Here is a 14,964-nt window from a genome sequence, read left to right on the forward strand (position 1 = left end):
TTTTATGAAAAAAAACCTACCCTATTTTCATTTTTTTTTTAACTTTAAAGTTTCTTAAACAGAGAAAATGCAATACTTAACTCTATATACAAGTTATTAAGTTTCGTTTCCTAAAGTCAAGTTCTAGTACAATGCATTTTGCTTCTTAAATCAAAACCTACACTTTTTACACCCCTTATGGTTTGTATCTAGCAAAATGATTAAAAAGTATGGCTACGTTTTGTTAATTTTATTATCCTATTCAATACAGAAGACCCTGATTCGCTAGTTTCAGAGATGTAATATTTTTAAATTAAAACTTAACTTGTCCCATTTCACACTCTCAACAGTAAAATAATGAAAATAAATAAATTCGTAATTCTATACTCTTAGTTTCTTACCTGTAGTTTAAGTACATTTGGAAGTATACGTTTATCTTCTTAAAATAAAACGTAACGACTTTACTTCATTTAGGTGTGTAATTTCGCACAACAGTAAAAAAAATATTATTGGATTTTATATTTACTGTCGATGCCCATTATATTTTATTAGGTAGGCTTGATTAGCTTTGGAGATATGATAAATTATTTTAAAACCATATTGAACCTTATTTTATCCCCATAAGGGTTTAATTTTGAAATAACATGAAGCCAAGTATTAAGTTATGTCGGAATAAACAAACACAAATTTTAACAACTAATTTTTTGTTTTCCAAATAATACAAGTAGTTGTTTCCAATTATTGTGTTTATTATATATCCATTCAATTTAAAAACTTTCCTTCCGGAAGAGTTTTATTATTAGTAAGCATAGATTGCATCAAGCCCACCCCATTCATCTCATCGACCACAACCCTTGGACATCAAAGTTAATGGACCTCTTAAGAAAGCTTTGTAACAAGGACTGTGAAATCTACACGAAAACTCACATCAGCGAGTATCTAAAATTCATACCACGCGAACTGGTAGAAATTTTCATTTTAACCTACATTCGTGTGGCTACACTGGAAAAGAGGGTCACTAGATTTTTTTATAGCAAGACTTTATCTGTTTAATTCCGAAAAATTTGGAAAATATTGTTTCGTTGCTGTTCGTGTAATTCATTCCACAGTTTACGTTCAATATAATGAATAAGAGAAGCAAATATCATCTACTCCTAGATCTCATCGACTTATAGTACTACAACCACATGCCAAAATAATGCAGATTTGTATACTGATCCTCTACCTTCATCATCTAGAGGAAATAATGAAATAAGTCAGCCTTCTTTAATCGCACTACGCGGCAGGCCTAGTTGAAAAATAAATCGCCAATTTATTAGTCATGTTCATCCGAATTAGCTGGACAAGGGCCTCAAGAAATGAGTACTTTGATATCACCATTTCAAAACCAAAAAATGGTAATTTTTAAGTAGTCAGTTAGAAGATATTGATTAAAAGTAGATGTACTGTGACAGATGAAAGGAAGAACATCATCCAGAAAATATTAATGATAGGTCAAGAAGACATGCAGAAGTGATCTTTCTTTGGAATCATCGTCTTCAAATGAAGAAGAGATAGAAGAATAAAATTGTGTGATGATATTGAAGGTTATGATATTGACCTAGTGCATTTTGGTGATGATTTTAACGTGTGTGATATATGCAATGGGTTTGGAAAATATATTGAATTATGGTTCCGATGTAGCCTAATTTTTGTTTCAAACGAGTCAATTCTGAACGCAGGGGCTATGAATCAGCTATGTCACTTTTGTTAATTTCCCAATTATGTCCCAATAGATGGCTATACAGCAGCCGAAGCCTATGTATGTCACTTTTGTTCATTATGCTAGTGTATCCTGATAAATGTAACTGTTTACGTTCAAGAGCTTATATGTTCAATGAAACCACTTGTCTTCTTAACACAGTATGAATAACTAGCAATCATTAATTCTAGAAAATTGATTTTCAAGGTCTTGAATTGTTTGATGTGCAAACTAAGATCCCAAAATATTTACTTCCAGTCAATCATTATGTTGATGGCTCTCTCATGCATGTCCCATAGGCACTTGAAAATATTGAGTATCAAATTATTCATAACTCAAAACGTTAATGAAAACACACTCTTTTATCAATTTAATGTCCAAAGTGAATGTATGAATGAAAAAAAAATGAATTAGATATTGGTGGAGTTTTCACGAGCATGAATGAAGGAAGCAATGAAGCATCAGTTGCAAGAGCAAGAACGCAGTGTTCTTCCACACACGAGACACCATAGTCGTGACTCGATGCAAAGGAAAGAAAATATTACACAATTTGATTGACATTAATAGTTATCATTGTATGTTAATCTTACCTGACTGCAAAAGCGGACGTAACTACCACGCAGTGTATAGATTCGTCGTAAAAATTGTAACCAATGTGATGTAATCAATGGAATTTGTTTTAATAAATAAGTGTATTTTTCCTTGTGATTTTAATTAAATTAATAATTTAAATAGGGGTTATGGTTTTGTCAATTAATAAAATGTTTTTTTTTTATGTTTTAAAAAATTTCAGAAAAAAAATTATTTTCAAACAAAACATGGACCTTATTATCTTATGCTTACGTAGTTCTAAGTTAAACTTTTTTTTAATCCCCCCCTAAAAAAACAGGAGTTACGAAGGGCACATAATATAAACAAAAGTATTTTCCAAATGAATCCAATACAATTTCACCAAATGCACTCTGTTTACAATGTACACTATATTGACTGCTAAACTGCAAAAATTATGTTATAATAATAAGTTTATCAGGGTTCGAAGCGTCCTACTAGCTCGTTTAGCCAGAGAACACAAATATCTCTTACTAAATAAAGACCTCTGAGGTCTCGAGTATCCTGACTTTCTTTATGTTGCAATTTTTACTGAAATAATTAAATTTTGTTATGTTATTGCTGAACGAAACATTATTGGCAGTCCTGGACCACAAAAATACTTAAATGCCAATGCAATTACGTGTAGACAAGGTTCTTAAGAGTTGGCGTCAATTATATTCACCAATACAAGTATAGATAATAGTCACACATACAACTCACTGCGTTATTTATTAACTCTTCCTAAACACTTCCTACGCACAATTCCATAGGTAATTGACTTAACCAAATGACTTAGTCATATCGTGTCACCCTTGTCCGACGGATGTAACAAAATTTCTAAATAAATACACTGATTATTATTTGCAACAAACTCCTACATTTTTACGTTATGATGGCGTCACTTACTTAAGAGTTCTTAATTTAAGCTAGTCTCGATTGATATTGTTGTAATAATAATAAATATCAATCCCTCCTAGAGGGGTCTCGACAAATGACCTGTAACAGAACTACGCATATGCATAGTCGGTAATTTCATAGACACGTATACTATCGAGAACATAAGAAAACAATGAATAAATAATAGCTGTCTGTCAATATTGATATAAATAAAACAGTTTGTACTAGACAGCTGTTTAGTTTAGGCACACTTGGATACGTTGCAGTGCTTAACAACTTGAAGCATTTGAGCGAGATGGTAAAGTCCCACTGTGATCACCCAATAAACCTCTAGTAAATATAAATTTATTCTTAAGATTGGAACACGTTTTTAAAAACCTGCAAAATTCGTGTTATTTTCTAGTTTCGCATTGTATTCCACAAACATGTGTAAAAGTCCACGCTGTGTGTTCATTGGCTGCTGCCACATTCCACATTCTCTTTGGGTCGCGCATGATTGGGCCAGAAGTTTTTCTAGGTGTTTTCAATGTGTTTTAGTTCCTGAGCTTGTCAAAAGACATACTTGCATTCTAGACTGTGAAAAATAATATCGTGAATCCTGCAGAACACCATTCATTGACATATTACAACTTTTTTATGACGATATGTTTTAGTATTATCTTTGAAAGACTTGTGCAATGGGAGTGCATGACATGATGTATGCTTTTGGACATACGCCATTGCTAAGCACGAAAGACGTTTCGGGAACTGCTATCTGCTCCCGTCCTCAGGCAGAGACGCACATAGTACGAAAACACAGGTGCGGCTGAGTAGGGGCTGGAAAAATGAGGGTATTTATCAGAGAATGGACTACATCTTGCTCAGCCAATGGCAGACAAGCTAACTCCCCATTGGTTGTGCTTGCTTAGCAATGGCGTATGTCCAAATGTGGTACTTGGTAGGAGTAATCTCGTGAATGGTACGGAAGTCTATGAAACGGAAATGTTTAACCACGGTGCTTTCATCTGTGGAATTCCCAGAAATCTCAGAAAATATGACAAACCTACGTGATTCATCCGTATATTTTTTTTCATGAACATTGTAGGATTCATGCCATGCATAGTATTAAAAAATTAAACTTAATAATAGTACAAATTGTATTTTAAACTTTATTTTATAATTCAAAGGTCATAAAAAGAAATAATGGCAATTTAAAAAAATACGTTGGAATCATGGCATTAAAAATCTTAGTTATTTTGGAAATGTAGAGATAGTGAATGTTCATCATACTGTAGAGACACAACAAACTGTTTGCCTATAAATTCTATGGCATGAAAAATTCGTAATGAATTTTTTTTTATGTTGAATCTTACATTTTTAACATTCTCAATAAGGTTATAAGATTAAGTTTTTTTTTTGTAATGCCATAGAAGTATAACTTATAACGTTTGTACCTAATTACACTCTTACCTCCCCCCTTTTTATCTTTTTGAGAAAGCAATAGTACCAACTTGTTAAACATAATTATAGTTACATTTTAAAAAGATGACCATTTTTTTTTTTTTTTTAGTTTTTCTCTAAAATGAATAGTACCTACTTAAAAATTTACAGCCGTTTTAAGATTTTAAAATAACTCCTCTAAAGTTTACCCTTAAGCAAAAAAAAAAAATTAGTGTTTCAAGAATTATCAACAAACCAATGAATATCGCCAGTGCAAAAGCGAAATAAGTACTTATTTTTAGCAACAAATAGTTTATTTTGCAACAAGTGAGCACATTACCGGCGAGTGTTTAATGACACGCTCATCTTTTTTATATTCTCATAATGCTGTAGTCCATGGGCGTAGATCCCAGGGGGGCCCAAACCACACACTGAGGGGGGGGGGGGGGGGCGGGAAATTAAGCTTGCAAAATCGTGACTGCGAAACGGGGTTCATAAACATAAACGTCAAAACTATGTTTTACGGAGGAAAAAAAGGGATGGGATGTATCGAAGTATAAAAGTATAAAAGTTATGATGAAAAAAAATTGGTTGTCTTTAAAGTCGGTTAACGGACGTTAGTTTAACGTGACAACGTCATAACAAAACATTGATGAAATTATTGCATACTTTTATGAATAAAATTGAATAATTTTTATTGAATTATCACTATTTTGTATGGATAAAAAGGACTGAAATGAAATCTACAATTTAATTGATAAATTTACTTTTATTTGCACTCATTTATTCAAATATGTTTATTACTTTAACGAACAGATTATTTTAACTATAACTTTTATACATGCTTGCTATTTAACTTCTTCCAATCTGTGTTATTCTGTTAAGGATAGGACGATGATAGGAAAAGTAAGAAACTAATGGGAGTGTATCAAGATTAATGTGCCTCGAAAAAGTCAAATCGATGGTTGTTCCAATCGAGTTGAAAAGAGATAGAAGCGGCGAAAGCGTACAATGAGCGTAACGGGACAACACGTAACGGGACAATGTGTGTAACGGGACAATGAGTCATCCTTTTTCGTGCGTGCAGCTGGCGTTAATCGATTTATTAGACGTTGTCACGTCAAATACTTTCTTTATATTTTAAAGTTTTCTGTTTATTGCGTGGATACAGGCCAAATTATGTGCAGTATACTATATACGATCACACTCTCCTGAGATGACTTGTGCAAATAAAACCGGTCCCCTTTTCGAATCCTACAGATTTTCGACCCTGCTGTTGTCTTTTATGAAATATGTAGTCTCTGTTGGATTTTTTCGAAATCGTGTCACTTATGATGTAACAAAAAGTTTAAGAAATCAGATACAACGGACTGCCTATTTGGCGAACCTGGCCATACATAATAGTAATTTATTTTAACATTTTATTTTTGAAATTGTTTCTTAAAAATTTAAGTGATACATTTTGGATGTGTTAAAAGGTGATTGAAGCATAATTGGGCTACGTAATTTCTGTTAAACAATATTATGTAAAATAATACGTATGTGGATCTTACTGAACAAAAGAGGTACCTACATTACAAAAAAATATATGTTATTTTAAAACTAATGACTTTTATTGAAATAAATTACAGTCACACATACATGTACGTTTACACATACTGGTATGTAAGCACAAAGATTTTTATTTATATTTGAGCAAAATGGAAGAAAACAAAATTAATACAAAAATCAACAACATTAAACAATTTCCTCTAATCTACAAATTAAAAAAGATTTAAAAAATATAAGGTACCAAACTTCAAAAAAATTTAATACATTTAACATCACTGAGGCATGGCTTGCCTGCTTTACGTATACTATGTAATTAAACTAGAGTCATGCACTTACACTGGCAATTTTTTTGACGTATACAAGAACAATTCAACAGCCAAAGCGGCATGCATTATCTTACTCATGAGCCATACATCATTTGTTAGAAACAAAATTTTTCCAAAACGCTTACAACCTACTGAATGGTTTATTCTAGTGATTGAACTATTTTACGTATATCGTTTTCATCAAAAAATCTCGTTTGTCTAATTCATTACACTGTACGACGGAATATCATCCTAAAATTTAGACAGACATGTCACTATGTTTTCTCATGACTTGTATATCATCTCCAAAAAAAAAAATCACCATTCTTAAGTTACCAAATGATGTTACATAAAATTAAAGTGAATTATATTTTTAATGAAAAAACTAAAAACAAGTGCATTCGTGGACGTCAAACATCAAAATAATCTCAACAGATATTTAAATCACGGCATTCAAACAACAGCGATTAAAGTTCAAAACTATATTAATGTAAGGTATGTTTATCAAATGTAACCAATAAAATACAATACAAACATATATAAGGATAAAATAGATTTTTTAAGTGTTTTTAGCAGAGATGATGAACACCGAGTACAAATAACAAGCGCTCATAATTATTTGGAACTTCATTTCAGTGTGCCCTCACATTTTTTAAACACTGTCGCAGTCAGACATAAATATGATTGCATTATTCAACTTATGTGTTTTTTCAGTACTCTTATAACACTACCGCCATTTTGTACCTTAAAAAGTGCAATAATAATTTACAACGCACTCCATAAAACAAAGACGTTAACACGTTGCTCGTACATAGGACTACTTTTAATTTAAACATACAACCTATATTCACACAAATAACCATACGCACAAATACTCCCAAAAAATATATATGCCACAGTTTCATCAATAATATTTTTATTCACTATAATCGTACTATGCACATCAATGATGAGAATGCTTATCAAATATAGTTCATGTTCCATGTTATATTTCGGGTCCAACACATAAACCGAATACAGGAAAAATAAATATGCTGTTCTGAGTTTGCAGTGAGAATAATTTTAAGTAGGCGTCGCCGAGACATTCGGTCACTTAACACGTTGTTCCGCTGTCCCACACTTTTCACACGCACACTTCGCACTGACAAAAAAATATATATGTTGTTCATGATTCGGACCTGCAGTGTTTGCTTCTGAGATTTGCTGCCGTCGCGACTTCAGAGACGACGAGACGCTTGTTTCTTCGCCAGACGAGACAGTTTTGTGGTCGGAATTAGGGAGCATCTAGCGCACACGAGACATAGTTGTTCTCTTTATTCCGCAATTAAGTTAGAAGGCTACACATGCAGCCATGCGAGTTACATCACGAGATAACTGGCAGTTGTATACGAACATAAGTACATGCTGCCAATTAAGTTTGAGTGCAAAAATGAGGTGATAATTTTTTTACTGTCGCTTACCAGCAAAGAAAAATCTGAGCTCGTAAGTATTTAGTCGTAAGCTTTATATGATTACTCCCTGGGGGTGGGTTATTTTCTATGACATCCAAAAGGCGTTAATAAATGCACCAATTAAAAGCTTCAAATTTTAATAATAATATTAAAACAATGGTGAATAAGAATTAATAAAAAAATTAATGTTTATAAGTTTTGTAAGTTTTTAGAGATTAAAAAAAACTTATAAATACTTTTTTGCACTTTTTATGTATCAACGTCAATTTATTTGTAGTAGACAACGTGTAATGTATTTTATTAGCAAAATTAGCGAAATACGTGAAATTTGGTTGGATTGTTTTTTTCGTCGCACGGAGGGTTCTCCGAGCAGGCTGGCAGGGCGGTTATGTCTCGCGTGCGCTGGGCCTAAGACCTTCCTCCGCTAATAGTAATTCCAGTTCCACGAGCTGGCGTCGAGGGCAAAGTCTCTCCTCCAGGCGGCGGCGATAGCGTCCGGGGGCGGCTGGGGGCGGCCGGCGTCCGCGCCGAAGTCGCGCTCTTCCGGCAGGGGCGGCGTCTGTAAAGGGAGCGGCACATCTTCAGGCGACTGACCTCCGCGCTCGCCGCCACAGCACACAGCACAGCACAGCACAGCACAGACACAGCACAACACAGGGCGACATGCTCAAGACGTCCGGGTCCCGCGCCTCCGCAGGAGCTAACACTGGGGCACTTGGTTGTCACTCTGGCACTCAGACACACACACACAGCTGGAGCTGATGGTTTCTTGAAGAATCACTTGCTTCTTTGTGGATTACACACTCAACCATTGTGAATCCAAACTAGCAAAGGTAAATGTGTGGCTTATGTTGAATTCTAAAAATATCTAAACATCCGTACCAATCAAGGTTATAAAAAATATCTAGGTATAAATTATCTAATTTTAAATCAAAGAAAAAGACTTTCAGAAACATTTAGATGGATAATTAGATTTTTTACACTATGAATATGGTGTCGCAAATAACCTGTGATTATAAAAGTTTTTTACAAAAATGGATGTTATAGAAGTTTATCTAAATAAACTATAAATATTAAACTCAAAAGTACCGCGAAACCCGGGAAAATCTTGTATTTTTTGATAATTTTAACAGTCTTATATTTATAGTGTACACTTCCAAGCATTGCATGTAAAATATAGGCAATACTATAAAATTGCAGTAAAAACATACACCTATAATGCATCATTTATGAAATAACAATATATTAAAATATTTTATCGAAGTGGCTAAATAATGTTACAAAAAATATGGCACTTATTTAAATGACTAAACAATTATAACAATTTACTTATTATATAGTATTTATCGTATCTTAAAATGTCAGTGAGTTTTAACGAAAAACTGGGTGAAATTGCGCCATTTCTCAACGTTACAAAGGTCAAAGAATTTAACAATATTGTTTTTGATTTTTATAAGTTCGCTTGCTCAATTAATAAAAATATTTCGCGAAACAGGGAATTGTGAACAAGAATATACCACATTAAATACGAACTGATTACAAAAATGTACCGTCTAAAGTGATTTAGACTTATTGGAAATCAATAATCATGGAGAGAATATTCATGTTACTCACCGAATTATTTTTTATTTCACCACCGAAAAAGTTTTTTTTCATTGGCACTGTATAAACATATATAATTTAAATCCTATTTTATTTAAAAAAATTACCTAAAAATAATTATTCATGAACGGCAAAACAGAATTCCATTAACTTTTGTTACCTCTCTTTAGCGAATTCTGACCATAATTTAAAGTCTGCATTAATATAGGCAGTAATTTTTTGCGAAACAATCTGATTGATAACTAGCATGCAATACGATATGTCTGCGACAGCATTTTCTGCCTTATGATTGGCAGCAGTATGCAAGAGAAACCATTGCCTTAATAGGCCAGGCCATTTAGTAAGCCTTTGCTTCCTTACAGAGTTTTTTGTGATTTGTATGCCGATAACGGGAGTGTAACTTAAAAACACTCAACCAATCTCGAAATACAAAAATTACTTAAGTGTTTCAATACACAATTGGTTTTTAAATATTTTCGCGAAATTTACTGTCTCTAGGCATTAAATAAAAATTACATCCACAGGAAACAATGTAGCATGTTACACAAACAAGTATAGGTATAAACAATTTTATAATCGCTGATATTGCAGTTAATAAAAATATTCAGTTCAGACGTAAGGCCTAATGGAGTAAGAGAGATTACTGCCAATACTTAGACGTATCCTATTATCGGATTATGTCAACGATATATAATATTTCTGTACTTTTATAAAAGATTCCTTTAGAAACGAGCTGCCAAAAAATAGTTTGTAATACTACAATAAAGTAATTGTAGCTTTGTACAACACATGACTATGGATATATTGGCATATTTGAAATAATTTATCGAAATGATGCTATGTCTTACGAAAATTAGCGCATAATTTTATATTTTATTTTATATATCATTCAAGCATAATTTTTAAAACCATGGAAATTATATTTGAATATTCAATAATTGCACTATATTTTGTTGCATCAAGCTTATTATGTGCAATAATTAATACTTGAAAGCTATTCAGGGAACGGCTTACACTTCACTTAAACTATTAGATGTACTGGGACAACACAAAGCATAAATGCCCGGGTAAGAATATGTGCCCAGTATAACTGCTACCACAATTTTGTAGTGATACATTTGTTTTTATGTAAATGTACAAATTTACACTAAATGTGTTTTTACATGAGTATTTCTGTTCCTTTTACAAAAAAAATACACTGCACGGCAATATATCCTGATAAGTATTCCAAGGTCCTCTCGCAGTGAACTAAGGACATCTTTAACTCTGATGACAGTTGAATTTATTCTATAAAACAGCCTAAAAATGTAAGACAATGTATATATATTTTTTTACATTACCGCTATGAAACCACAAGCATGTTTAAATTAAAATTTATTTGTAAACTAAAAGGTAAAACCTTGCTATTATTCAATGGTATTTTCATAGTTCTCTAAGCTTCCATAAGTTTTGCGACAACTACACAGGTTTTATTACTGCCTGCGAGAACAACATCATCAGAAATTCTATGAAATAATGCACTACAACATTAGTTTTGTCACGTAATCCTTTAGATATGAGGTTGAAAACACAAGCAATTGCACCAGCAATATTTTAGCAATGATCTACCATGGTAGATTATCAATAGCTTTCAGTGGAAAAGACTGATTTGTTCTGTCAGGTTCTAATTGAACTATTCCGGAAACTATCTGGCTGTAGACGGGTACATACATAATTATTGATTTATAAAGATATATAATTTATAACACTCCATTTGTAACAGGGGTATTATACTGCCAAATTATTATCTATTAATTGAGTAGTTCTGGGTAATTTTTTCTAAGAATGTCATGTATACATATTTTTAGTATAAAACTAATTTTTGAGGCCCAATTATACAATTAGAACACCCTTAAATGATGATTAAAACATTGTAAAAGAAAAAAATGTTCATAGATCTATAGGCACATCTCCCAAAAAAAATACATTCATTTTCGAATCTTTCTTCCTCGCAGCTGAATTTTAATTAAAAATTTTAAAAGTATAACTGAACAATTATTCGTGCATCGTAACTTCACATCTCAAAGCCAGGTCTACAAGGTAGAAATCTCAGTCGCAGGCAATGATTCAGAGTTGGTATCACGTGCGGCGAGGTGGTGTAAAAAAATATGCCAACGGGCATATATATATAAAAACTTATCGGAAACAGGAGCGACGCCTAAGGATTGGGCTCAGGCTCTCCCGACGCAATGCGCGAGCCCCGAGCCACATAAAAACCTACGCTCATCTCGTGATAAATGTTGATTCAACAAAACTTCATTGTATGAAAAATATCTCCTCTGGGAAACTTCCACTCGTAAATCCGCGAGAAAATATCTTCTCTCTTCGCAACGGGTCATGAGAAGAAGGAGGGGGGGAAGAGAGAGAAAAAAGGAAGAAAGTTGAGGATATCGCGCGTCACTGGAAGAACTCATTTTTCTTCCTCCTTCAGGACTCTTTCCTACTTTTCTTACGTTTATATTTCTTTTTGTTAAAAAAAAAAAATACGGCCGGAATATGAAAAGAGAGACGTATTATACGTGAGTTATCCCACGGGTGTGGATCGTCTGTAATAAACGCGTGTAAATTCGCGTCCAGACAAGGACGCCATGCCCCGAGTGTTGCACGCGAAGAGTTGGGACGGACATGGGGGAAGGATGGGACGTGTTTGCCTGGACGGCCGTTTGTCGGGCCATTATGCCCAGGTGTGAGTGGCGCGCACGGCATCTGGGTCTGGCCCCGGAGGCAAGTAGTTGGAGTGCGCGCAGGCAGAGTGGCCACCTGTTTCGCAGGCGGGCCGTAATTATCGTCAGCAGAGCCGCGAATTATTCGGTTGGATACTCATTGCTTAGCAAAGTAGACTTGAAGCACATTAACACATCTGCTTCACGTTTTTGATTGTCCCCGTGTACCTGAGAAACCTGCCTGGCGTCAGGTGGAGGGGCGTGCTTTCAAGCAACACGGAACCTTGAGATAGGCAACAAGCTTGTGTCGAAGCTTTGATAGGCCTATTCAAACACTTCTATCAGCTGTTCCCTGATTCTACCTTTGAGGTGCAAGTACATGGAGGGAGGAGGTGCGGAAAGCCTGACATGTTCCGGAAAACATGCTTCACGTTGTTGATTGGACTGCATTGCTATTCGCAAACACTTGACGAGTTATGAACAAGGCGAAGAAGTAGTTACGCAATCACAAGACAACTGCAATATCCTCGCTATATTATTTGGCGACAGTCTAGAATGCTGATGGTCATTGAACCACAAGTAATTAACACTTCTTGAAGCCGATAAAGAACACCTACGATGAAAATTTTACATCATGTGTGATCCGGAGAGACGTTTGATAGAATTGGAAATGTCGCATCCTACATGAATGACGAGAATATTAAACAATACTATAATCCGGACGACTTGACAGAATTAGACATGGTTGGTTTTATCTGCTGGATATTTTCATTATGGAGACCTGAACGTACATAAATAGTCAATATAGTGTATAATTAATATATTCTTTTAAAGAAATTGCAAACTGGTTTTTATCAAGTAAAGGCTTGAAACCAAAATATAAACAAATATGAAAACATCATGGCTGAATGATTACTATAATCACAATTGAAAAATCTCTCTGTTAAACAAATCTTAAAACGAAAAAGATTTCAATTTTTATTTAATTTTAACTTATTAAAACATTCTATTATGCAATCCTAAACGAAATAAAATTCAAATATATTTCATTCTAAGGGCTGGTTGATATAGATATTTTTATGTGATTTTAATAATTTTACAGTACATATTTTTTTATAATTTTTTTTGTTTTTTAGTTTTTTTTTATGGAAAACGGTATGCAATTTTTTTAAACTGTACGCTTTATTGACTATTTCTGTACATTCAAGTTTTTTCAATGAAAATATCTAGCCGACAAAACAAACCCCGTCGAATTCTGTGAAGTCTTTCAGATTCAATTATTGTTTTTGCGTATTTTCGTCATTCATTCACGATGCGACCTGGCCTGTCCTCTTAAATGTGGCAGCAGCCCCGGGACACACAACCCTGACTTGACAAGCAAGCGTTTTCGAACTTGATTTGAGCTTTTGGACATACGCCATTGCTAAGCACATGTATGTCTAGAAGAAAACTACAAGAAACACAAAAGACAAAAAACACAAATCAAGCAAAACATTGCTGTTGTCAACAGGATATATACACCACATAATATTCCATAACATGAATATGGTCAACAAACAAATAAAAACAAAGAAAAATGGACTAACAGAACGAAAAAAAAAACCACAAATGATGACAGCACAAAAATATCAAACCCCAAAAAAAAAAAAATGCTGTTGTTGACAACAGCAATTTTTTGCTTAATTTGTGTTTTTTTTGTCTTTTGTGTTTCTTGTAGTTTTCTTCAACAGACATACATGTGCTTAGCAATGGCGTATGTCCAAAAGCTTACATCAAGTCATGCACTCCCATTGCACAAATCTTTCAAAGATAATAAGCGTTTCTGGAGTCTGACTTGGCACCGATAAATATCGCTATTTTTAAATCATTCTACTCATTAGTGCCGAGCTATTCATTTCTGCTGATTTGCTTTAACACGTCTTAGAAACATAGTGTCAGAAGGAGCATCTTCTCAGTTAAGAAAGTAACAATTACATAATAATAAAAATAAATGAAAACTCCACTTATCTCTGATGGAGCTTCATAGTGAGAGCTCTGTCCCAGGTTAGACTAGATACATGTTGCCTGTGGTGTCGAATTCATGTATTTAATATTAAATGTCCGTTTTTTTAAAAAAAGGTACGTATTTTGAACTTTTTTGGTGACATCCTTGGTTTTATACCTTACATATATAATCGGGTCGATATAGTTATTTCATATCAGAATATAAACGCAAACAACACACATTCTATTCGAATACCTTACATTCGTTACCGCATTGGTACACTGGTAAGGGTTTGAACCTCAGATAAAAACAAGAAAAACCTAGCCCTCTCTCTGTGGGGCAAAAATAATATTTTCTAGTTAATGCAGATACATATTAATAAATCACTCAAGGATAAGCCTGATCTTGCAAGTAATTTATACGACTGGGTAGTGACCCATCACACTTTGTATGCGCGAGTCCCAAGATCTCACAAGCCTGGGTCGATTTGGTAGTTCGCTACAAACTGTGTTCGAATTGAAGATACTGTTAAACGGCCTACGCCATATCCAAGTATAGCCTACAGAAAATCAAGTATTTTCGATCTCTTAATCATTTTTAAACACAATCTCGTCACTGGTATGATACCTTATCTATGTATCGTCAACTAAATGAAAGATTGTAATATTTTAGTAGAAACGATATTCTGTGTAATTTTTATATTTATTTTGAAATGGATGAAGGTTACTTACGAAATTAATGT

General features: G+C 33.8%; 1 protein-coding gene across 1 annotated transcript in view; it reads right to left on the reverse strand.

Annotated features, from left to right (window-relative positions):
• Positions 1 to 6,180: 6,180 nt before the first annotated feature.
• LOC134535514 (homeotic protein ultrabithorax-like) overlaps positions 6,181 to 14,964 on the reverse strand; it is a 788,056-nt gene continuing 779,272 nt past the window's right edge. Inside the window, exon 3 of the mRNA XM_063374651.1 lies at positions 6,181 to 8,493. The gene's annotated coding sequence lies outside the window, so the exon portion shown is untranslated. The remainder of the gene's footprint in view (positions 8,494 to 14,964) is intronic.

The sequence above is a fragment of the Bacillus rossius genome, chromosome 8, assembly GCF_032445375.1.
Source record: "Bacillus rossius redtenbacheri isolate Brsri chromosome 8, Brsri_v3, whole genome shotgun sequence".
Classification (NCBI taxonomy): Eukaryota; Metazoa; Arthropoda; class Insecta; order Phasmatodea; family Bacillidae; genus Bacillus; species Bacillus rossius.